Here is a 10,554-nt window from a genome sequence, read left to right on the forward strand (position 1 = left end):
GCCGGATGTCCCCTGGTAACCACCTGCCTTGACTAGCTGGTGGTCAGTAAAGCACAATCCCTTCCACCCCATGCACACATTCCTAAATGCACAGTCAACTAAGTGTCCCTTAACGTGTCTTCGTTTCTATCATGCATCTGTTGTGGGCCCTGAGGGTCGCCGGCAGGGAGCTGGGCGGCTGGGGTCAGGGGACACTCGACGGACTGGGGGTTTTGGGCAAGGCCCCGCCCCCCCCCCCCCCAGCACCTCCGCGCCATCGGGAGCGCAGTGAGGGGCGCACTGGCCATCAGCGGAGGGGCAGCTTGGTACCGCGTGGATGCCCCGGCGGACCTGTGAGCGCCTCGCCTTCTCCACCGGGCCTCGCCTCAGAAGCCCCGCCTCTCTGCCTGGTCTCCCCGTTTCCTCCCAAGCCACGCCCTCATGCTTTCACTTGGCTTGTGCAGTGGCCACGATAGGCGCCTGCACGGTGGGTGCCTCCAGGCCCCGTCCTGCTCTTACCGCGCCCCGCCTGCCCCACGGCTCAAGCCCCCCCCCCCGGACGGGCTGCTCTCCCTTAACGGGTCTGGGCAGCTCCCCTCACTGAGGCACCGAGACCTCCTCCTCCTCCTCAGTGTCCAGGGGGTGGGGGTGGGAAGCAGGGGCCCGGGCTGGCAGAGGCCCTGCCCTCTGCGTGTGTCGGGGAGACCCCTGGCACCCTCCACCTCCACAGGGGGCCTCACTTGCGAAGCCGCCGTTTCAAATCCGACGCGAAGCATGGAAAACGGGATTTGCTGTGGATTTCCTCTCTTGGCTGGAAGCAACTGTAAGTGTCCCCAGAGTCGTGCTGGAGAAAGTTAAATAGCATGTGGGAGCAAGAAGGGATACTCTTGGGGGGTGACTCCCGGCCTGCCATCGCAGCGCCTCAAGTAAGTCCTGGCAGGGGCCCTAGGGCAGAGGGCCTGGGGGGCGCTGTCGCACCGCCGGAGCGCCCGGCTCCCATCCAGACCCCCACCCTTTCATCCACACGTCGGGGGCTCATCCAAGGAGATGGCCCTCCCAGCCACGGCTTCCTTCCTCCTTGGCAGAGGTGGGGAGAAGAGTCCTCATCAACCCAAGATCAGAAAGAGAAGTGTCATGTTGCCTGTTGGGATTCCCCTCGGGAGCGTGGGTCAGACTTTGAGGGAGATACGGCAGAAGGGCATCCCCACTTTCAACGGGACCCCGATACCTTCCCGTGCACCCAGCTGTCCACACAGCCGTGCAACTTTCGCAAGCTCCTTGGGGACAGGGAAGGTTGTGTTTGTGACAGAAGGGGGCCTTGCGGTGCGAGTCAGCTCCTGGGTCTTCAGACTTGTCCTCTCGATCTGCCCTTCACGGACCTCCTAAAAGCGCTGTCTGGTCTCTCTTGTACAAACAACACCCGTCAACACAAGGCTGTCGTTCGTAGCAACCGTCCTCTATCCCTTTCTGGTTTAAGCTGAGCTTCTGAGCCCAGCCTTCCATTCCATCCAAACACGGAGGAGGTCACCCCTGGCCCCATGGACGCCAAATCCACTAGACCGCGGGCCCTTCCTGATGCGGTGGCTGTTGGGATTCTGTCTCCGAGTCTGCGTTCCCAGGCCTCCACGTGTGAGGGGCGGACGGGACCCAGTAGTGTTTGCAGCTTCCCCCCTCCCGGGCTTCCGAAGCGGATTCTGTGACCTCACCTCCCTCCTGTCGGCAGACGGTCTAGGTCAGTCCCCGAAATAGTGGGTAACCCCTGCAGGGCGGGCACGGGGGTGTGACTGGCCCACGAGGGGTTCGCCGACGAAGCTTTGGGATCTGGAGGGATCGGGCAAGACGGGGATGGAAATGCTGCCAGGTGCGTGGTGGGTCGGAAGTGGGCACTGTTTGCACCTCTCTGGAAAACCCGAACGCAGGACTGGAGTAATTTTGCACACATGCACTTGACGTCTCTTGGGGTGTGGATAGCGGGCCCCTGGTTTGCAGGAGACACACAGACAAGCATTCCCCGCGGAGTCTCCTCCTTCCCTTCCCTTCATCCTGGGCACCCACAGCAGGCCTGCTGCCCGGCTGTTCACAGCCCCTGATGCCCCTCCCCACACCCCCCACCTTTCCTCTTGGGTCTAACCCTGCCACCTCCACGCCGGCCACCCTGCGTGGCTACCTCTGGCCCGGGACAGGGCCCCCAGGTGCACACCTTTCCCCCCCCCCCCACACCACTCCCTGCTCTTTGCCCCTCACTCATGCTTTGCTCTCCAGATTTTTGACTTGGGGTTGCGTCTGCCCCTGTGATGGGGCAGACACATGGGCGTCGTTCCGTGCTGGGCCCCGTCTGTCCAGTCATCGAGTGCTGAGGACAGGACTTCCTGTCCCTCCTCCAGATGTGTGCGGCCCACTCCTCCTGCCCCTGTAGTCGCTTGAGTTGACGTATCTTTTGTTTTCCTTTGACAATCCACATTTATGACTATTGTTCTGTCATAATTATTAGCAGTGCCCTTTCCAGGAGCACATCCATGCGTGTCCTTGTTTGGAAACAAAATAGGAAGTGACCAGAAAATAACACCCTGAAGAGTGTCTCTGCCTCCAGCCCTTCCCTTCCAAGCAATCCTACACGTGCCTCGAGTGTGAGCTGTTCGAACGGCGGTTAAGCTCCCTGGTTACAAACCCCAGGCTTGTGAATCCCCGTTTACAGCACACCGGGCCTCACTTCTGTACGTCCCCAGCGTGGCGTGGCAAGGTGGGGCTGGCCCGCACCGAATGACCGCACACGGGTTCACTCAAGTTCGCCACCACTGACACCAGCACCAGAACCCCACCGGGATGTCCCTTCCAGGTGGCTGTCCGGCCGCTGACCAAACACTGACGGGAAACGCAGATTTCAACACACACATTGCGTCATTTGTTCGCCCGTGAACTCTGTGGCCAAAGAGCAGTGACGTTCCGGCAGTGGGTGTGCTTGGTATCTGAGGGACGTGGGGTTGAAAGGCGAGATCCCTGCTCTCGAGGCACTCAGAATCTAATGGGAAAGTAAAGGCTGTAATGCAGAATTAGTGCAATTAGTGCAATGACCACCTCGACAGCAAGATGGTCTGAGGGAGGAGAGGCAGCTAGGGAGGCTTGGTGAGGAGCAAACGTTTCCCTGAGCCTCTCCACAATGAGCAGGAGGCCAGGTTTCCACGTGTCCCCAAGGAGCGAGAATTAAACCGTGTCCCTGCCTTGGCGCACACGCACACACACGCACGTGCATACGCTCACACGCACGCACACTCATACACACCCTTGCACGTGCACGCTCATGTGCACACTCACTGGCGCGTGTGCACACATTCATGTGCATATGTAAACATACATGCATCCATACACATGCACACATGCCCGTGTGCGCACACACTCGTGTGCACATACATTCATGTGCACACACATGCACACACACGCACACTCATACACACCCTTGCACATGCACACTCATGTGCACACTCACTGGCACGTGTGCACACATTCATGTGCGTATGTAAACATACACGCATCCATACACATGCACACATGCCCATGTGCACACACTCGTGTGCACATACATGTGCACACACATGCACATACATTCATGTGCACACACACCCACACACATGTATACTCACATCCATATGCACACATGCATGTACATGTACACATGCATACTTACATGCATGCACATACGCACACATGGCCCACATGTACCTATACACATATGTGCTTATACGTGCACATACATATACATACATGTGCTTACACTCACGCAGCCACACCCACATGTATCTGTATACACACATGCTTATACACACATGTACAGACACACATAACCTTACACATGCATCCACTCCTCCCAGGGGTGCTCCTCACCCTCATTTCCAAGGTCATTTGGCTCAGATGACGTCATTAGAGCTGCTTCCTCTGACAGGTCAATGTGACATCGAATCGCACACACCTCCCGGCACTTCTAAACCCGGTCCCCACTCAACCTTCTCTTTTTATTTCCCCAGAAAGTACCTTCTAATGCCCTACAGTAGCCCCCTTACCCACAGCTTCACTCTCCATGGTGTCACTTTCCGCAGTTCTGGTACCTGTGGCCGACCCTGGTCCTCCTTCTGACGTGTTGTCAGAAGGTGAAAAAGAGGGGCTCCTGGGGGGCTCAGTGGGTTGAGCGTCTGACTTTGACTCAGGTCGTGATCTCGTGGTTTGTGAGTTCGAGCCCTGCATCGGGCTCTGTGCTGACAGCTCGGAGCCTGGAGCCTGGAGCCTGCTTCAGATTCTGTGTCTCCCTCTCTCTCTGACCCTCCCCCACTCATGCTCTCTCTCTCTCTCTCTCTCTCTCTCTCATAAATAAACATTAAAAAAATGTTTTAAACAAGGTCAAAAAGAGCCTAATGCTCCATCACAATGTCTGGTCACCCACCTCACTCCCTCTCATCACATGGGTGTCTTATCATCTCACGTCGTCACAAGACCCAGGAGAGAGCGAAACGAAAACGACAAGATATCTTGAGAGAGACCTACACCCATGTAACTTTGATCACAGCACGCTGTTAGAATTGTTTCATTTTCTTACGCGTCATTGTTGTCAGTCTTTTACTGTGTCTATCTCATAAATTAAGCGTCGTCATAGGTATGCATGTAGAGGAGAAAAGACAGCGAATACAGGGTTCGATTCGTCTACAGCTCGGGGCAGCCACTGGGGTCTTGACACATCTCTCCGCGGGTAAGGAGGGGACACCGTATATCATGTCTGTTGCTTCATTGCCTGTCTCCCCTCATGGCTTTGGGTGTGCGGTTCCTTCAGATGAAAACCCAGCACTTTGGAAATGACGGTTTTAACCTACAGTCTTTCCCTTCTGGTTTCGCCTTAGAATTTTGAAGGATTTTCTAAATGTCACCCTGTCACCTCTGTGATAAGAGGAACCAAGAAAATGAGATTTCGAGGGAGCAGCGGGACCTCCCAGAGCATGCGTGGTGGAGTTGGGAGAAAGGTGGAGTTGGGCACGGCTTCAGAACGCAGTCGTCACACCCGGGGTTTTCTTAGCCCTCCAGTGCCTTGTTCGTGCCTTATCGAGAAAGCGTGTGCTGTCCGGCTGTTCCCTCTGCCCTGTCACTCTGACCCTTCTCCACGGTTAGACTGTCCACCACCTACCACGACCTCCTTCCTGATGGACGTGGTGCCACCACGAGGACTCTCGGAAGCATCGAATGCCAGCCCAGCCCTCCAACTTTGTCAAGAATCAGACCAATGTTTGCGGCAGGGATGTGATGAGGGGGGAGCACGTAAAATCTTAATCGTGGGATCCCGGGGCCGCTGGTGGCCTGCCGCCATCTTTAGTAAGAAATTCTGGGGTGAGGAGCCAGTGCCAGCCAAGCAGCTGGGAGGGAGGGATCCAAAGCCCTCAGCTCCCCGTGTGTCAGTCTCCCCTCCATTAGATCGATCCATGCAGAGTTCGATGGTGAAATGTTAAAAGAGAACACACAGGTGTTAAAGAAAAAGAGAGAGAAGCCCCAAAAGAGAGACATGCCGCATGTCAAATTAGAAGTTCTATTCCAGGTCAGGGACAATTTTTGCATTTTTATTATGAATCTCAATAGATACGATAAATTAATGTATTTTTCCAGAGGGTTCCACGGCTGTCATTTGAATTCATAATTGCCCTATGCAGCAAGCAGATCTGAGACCATTAAACACATTATCCTTTGAGGAGACTGACCACAGGGACTCCAAAGTCACAGACTCAGTAAGCAGCCCGACTGCTTTCTCAGTGTCCTGCATCCAGGCTCGGGAGCACAGGTGCTGTGTGGCCAGAGGGCCAGCCCCTGATACACGAGGACTTCGCCGGGAGAAGGAGAAGGGTGGCCAACGAGGTTAAAGGAGAGTATTTGGGGCGTGTAAAACCAGCTCAGCTTCGAGGGAAGGGTGTTAGGGTCCAGAATGACAGCAGTTATGCACCTTTCCAAATTGGCTTTGTGTAGGTAGGCTCTAGCATCTCCAATTATCTTTAGTGAAACGTGGTATCACTTAAATAGCAAATCTAACCAACTAAACAAATTGGGAAAACAGAACAAAACAAGGAAAAATAAAACTCTCCAGGGGAGGCATCCAGTCTTTCTGTTTCCAAGTTGTAGTTGTGCGGGTCTGAAGAGCAGAAAACCCAGTACAAAAGCCTCTGCTGTCTCAGGGTTTAGGGTGACCCCAAGTCCCAGGCGGCCAGAGCGTCGCTGGCCCACACCTGCCATCCTGGCAGACCGGTCACTCGCACACGTGCCACAGGACTGCCTGGAAGACACAGACGCATTTTCTGAAGACTTCTTGTCAAGAGGTGAACCGCTCTTTCATCTGGGCTGGACGCGCCACTTGATTATGCCAAGAGAAAGTGGCAGAAGTGATGCTGTGTGTGCTCCTGATTCTAGGGCTTCTTCTCCCGCTCCCGATGCCCCAGCTGCCATGTCATGAAGTCGTCCAGGCTAGCCCCGGCGAGGTGAGGAAGAAGGAAGACAGACCAGATGGAGGAGGAGGGAGTCCCTGCCATCAACACGCAGAATCTAGTGCAGACACATGCCCGGGGCCACTGTGACTTTCAGCCCAGCTCAGTTCGTCCTCCAGATGAACACAGACTCGTGATCCAACCTAGAAGAAACCATGAGAAATAATAAATTGTTCGAAAACCCTAAAGTTATGCAGTGGTTTGTTGAACAGCAGAAGCTGAGTGAAATAGTGCCCAGTTTGGAAGAAAACTTGTACAGCCTTCTTAGACACAGTACAGCTACAAAATCTTGACCCTATGTGATTCCAAGAGGCCGAGCCTCCTCTCTCCAGTGACCTGTGGTAGACATAAAGTGTGAGTCACGTGCAACCTTCCTCACTGAAACCATCAGGAGCCTGGCTTATCCTGGCCGATACATGGTGCAAACAGATACAGACATTTCCCACTTTGCAGTAGTGACTATTTTCTGAAAATCATGGTTTGTGTGAAAACACTAACCCAAAGTTTCTTTCCCATTATTTTAAATTGAAAAAAAAAATGTTACTCGGTCAAAAACCCCTGGTTGATTTCCTCAAATGAAAGTAAAATACAACAAAACTTCTCTTGATAAGTAACAAGCAAACATACCAGCGTGCAGAATGTTTACTCGGGTCTTCTGCGTCCCCACAGGATGACCGTGGCCGTCAGCTGGCAGGACTCTGTGCGCACTGACACAAAGTCTCACGGCACCAATAGCTTCACGAGGAACAAAGTCTAGGCCCGGTGGAAAGCATCTGTGTGTGATTTGAATGTAGTGGGAGACTTTTCCCAAACACTGAGTTTGGGGTACATAAATATAAAGTTTTCCTCTATAAACATCAGCAGAAAAATACATCAGTAAAGTTTGGGTTGTAATAATCAAGAGGTATCCCATCGAGAATATTAACATGAACCCAGGAGATAATCTGACATCAGTATATCAGATGTCAGATACTTCCTGAGGAAACTCAGAGGTAACAGGAGAGCCCAGCAGGCTACGGCAGCGAGGGAGGCAGGGCCTGGGAGAAAGATGGGTGATGGGGACGGGAGAGGCAATCAGTGCACTTGCTCAGGAAGTTTCTGCTCACTTGTAGCAGGGAAACAGTAAAGAAACAAAAACCACACTTTAAATGATAAAGTATCAAGTTATTGAAATAATGGCATGTCATTTACCAAAAATTTAGAAGGTATGAAAGACGGTAATTTTGAAACCTTGAGGACAAAAGTGAAAGATATGGAAACTTTCTCGTCTTCGACAGCATGAGCGCCTGTCACGTTCCCGAGACTTAAAACAATTATTTGAGCCACAGATTACTTGCAGTGTCCTCACCTTGATTAGCATTTTGGGGGAGTCTGCAGTGACTCTCAAGGCCTTGGACCCCGAACCGTCCAGGCTCTCGGCCAGTGTGATGCCGCTCTCGCTGGCACGGTGCAGCCCGCCAGCACTGGCTGCCGTTCGCAAGGCGAGTCTGGTCCAAGGTCAAACAGAAGAGGTTGCAGAGCCAGGATTGGAGATTTGTCTTCGTGGCTCGGAAACCCACGAGGACTGTGACCCTGGAGCTTAATCGCGTTATCCTCTCTTGGAGGAATTCGCCCCTAGCTTTGGCGTCTCAACATCTTGTCCTCTGATGTGACCTCTTTACGGAAGCCTTTCCTGCCCCACACTCCTCCCACTGCTGACCTTCCACCACCAAAATCACTCCTGGCTGTTTTCCTGGACGATACTACTTGTACCTTTGTTAACACATATTTAAGATAGATATTTTTCCACTAAAGGAATGTGCATACACTACATATTTTTATTTGAAAAGAAAACAAATCACCCGTGAACTTACCACCCCCAAACAGCCAACAGCTGGTCGTGAGAGAAGAAAGATAGATCCTATTGATAACTTTGAAATCATGAGATGTCTAGGCCTTTTAGTGTAGGGGAAAATAGCCTAACACGGTCTCAGGGCCACTAAAAGTATCTCTGTTTTATAAGGTGGAATCATCGATATTTATGACCATCAGTGAATGGTTAAATTACATTTCTCATGCTCTGTAGATGAGAAAGTGTGCTGCCCATTTTAGAGATATTTCAATTCAGAATTCAAAATGTGTGTGTGTGTGTGTGTGTGTGTGTGTGTGTGTGTGTGTGTTTAAGTTTTGCTTCTCAACGTGGTAAACTTCAGTTATCTGCAAAACTAATTTAGTACACGCCTTGCCACCCCTTGATGCTGACAAATGAAGCATTCCCCGAACAGCATTAAGCAATGGGATGAATAGCCATAAAGAAGACATATTTAGACCCTAACCAAGTGTCAGAGTTTCCCTGAAGCTGATTATAATTGTATTTAAAATAAATACAGTGTCGTGAACTGTGACTGGCCACAGTGCTCCAAGCAGAGGATGTGCTCCTGGCTGGCATGGGAGTGGCCTCCCTGCCACATGCATTGGTAGCACACCAGGCTGCACTTGCCCCTTTTCTTAATGATCTAGAGGAAAGAACCAAGATGTCGTTAATGTAAAGCACCGATTTCAAGATTACCCAAGAGGCTACCGTGCTGAAGTGAGGGCTGCTGACATTGGCAGAGGGCTTTCCGTGCTCCGAAGCACATTCTTTGCCTCTTCCTACCTTGCTTCTGTGAGGAGGGAGGAGCAGGTGCCACTGCTGTCCCCATAAACAGTCTCACGCGTGGAGACTCTAACATTTGCCTGAGGCCGACAGCGTGGCTGGAGCTCAGATCTTTGCTCCCCGTGGACTTGGTCCGCTCCACAGAGTGAACACAGAGGTCGAAGATAACCTTTGAGTCCTGTGTGGAGTGAGGTAGGGCAACCAGGGCTGGACGAACCATCGCGAAGTGCCTGGCAAGCAGGCGCTGTCCGAGGTACTGACTCTTGGGCTTCGCATCTCATCGTGCGCTGAGCGAGTGTACCTGTCTCCTGTTCAAGATGGGGAAAGAGGGACCCAGAGAACTTGCCTGTTTTCGAGTAAACCGTGTCACTGTTTAAAAATACAGGCTTCATATATTTTAACTAACTAATGCATGCTGCCATTACCTCTGTTAAAGCCTTTTAGTTTTTTACAGGGAGCAGGCACTACTGGGCGTTGAGACACAGGAGGAAGGCGACACGTCTGGTTACTTCCTTCCTCCCGGGAGTGGGAGGTACAAGCGGGCAACTGAAGAGCAGGGTGTTGGAGAACTCAGAGCAGGCGAGGGGGCAGCAGAGCAGTGCCTGGAGGTCAGGGATGGGACTGGGGACAATTGGCTGTGCTTTCCATGGAGTGTGGATGGGTATGAGCCACAGAGCTGAACGGGTCGCACGGGGAAGCCAACGAGGTTCGAACAGGGACATCGTCGCTCCCACAAGAGATTGAAGATTAGATCCTGGGGGCCCTGGGACGGCCTTGAGGTGATGAGGGACATGTGGAGAGACCACCCCCAGTTTGGGGGAGGACAGTGGCATGAAAGGGAGGAAGCATGGAGACAGAAAAGCCCATATGGACGCTGTCATATCGTTTTGGGCGGCAGTATGTGTGGCTGAAGTCAGATACAGTGGAGGAGACACCTGGACGACTTACCATCACTGCACACCTGGCATCTGGGACAGAGCTGGGTACACAGTAGGTGCCCAATAAGTGTTTGCCAAAGCAGGAAAAGAGATGGTGGTCAAACTTTACTGTGTATCATGCCCCTCTCTGTCTTTTCTTTATTGCTGGAGGTAGGAATGTGCCATCGGTATGGGGATAGCCAGGAAGGCCTGTGGCCTCTGTTCTGCTGTCTTCCTGTGGAGGCTCTCAGCCAGGAGGAGAGGGTGACAGATCCACACAGCGAGAAAGACAGCACAGGCGCTGGACAACAACCGTTTGTGCAGCTGGGGAAAGGAGTATGGGGGCGGCTCCTTGGCCAGGGCCAGCTCGCCAGTGCCGGTGTGTAGTGTGCCTCCACCTTGACTGACCTCCCCCCTGCACCTTCCCTGTCTGGACCCACACCTCCCCCCTGCACCTTCCCCACCTGGACCCACACCTCCCCCCCCCCCCCGCACCTTCCCCACCTGGACCACACCTCCC

At 53.0% G+C, this 10,554-nt stretch overlaps 1 long non-coding RNA gene across 1 annotated transcript; it reads right to left on the reverse strand.

The window, feature by feature from the left end:
* Nucleotides 1-5,549: 5,549 nt before the first annotated feature.
* LOC121044031 (uncharacterized) lies at nucleotides 5,550-8,601 on the reverse strand. Its single transcript, XR_005797071.1, has 2 exons — nucleotides 7,831-8,601; nucleotides 5,550-6,625 (listed from the first exon to the last, which is right to left on the reverse strand). It is a non-coding gene; the product is annotated as an uncharacterized LOC121044031 (long non-coding RNA).
* Nucleotides 8,602-10,554: the final 1,953 nt, after the last annotated feature.

This window comes from Herpailurus yagouaroundi, unplaced genomic scaffold (assembly GCF_014898765.1).
Source record: "Herpailurus yagouaroundi ecotype Mexico unplaced genomic scaffold, PumYag 188, whole genome shotgun sequence".
In the NCBI taxonomy this organism is placed as follows: Eukaryota; Metazoa; Chordata; class Mammalia; order Carnivora; family Felidae; genus Herpailurus; species Herpailurus yagouaroundi.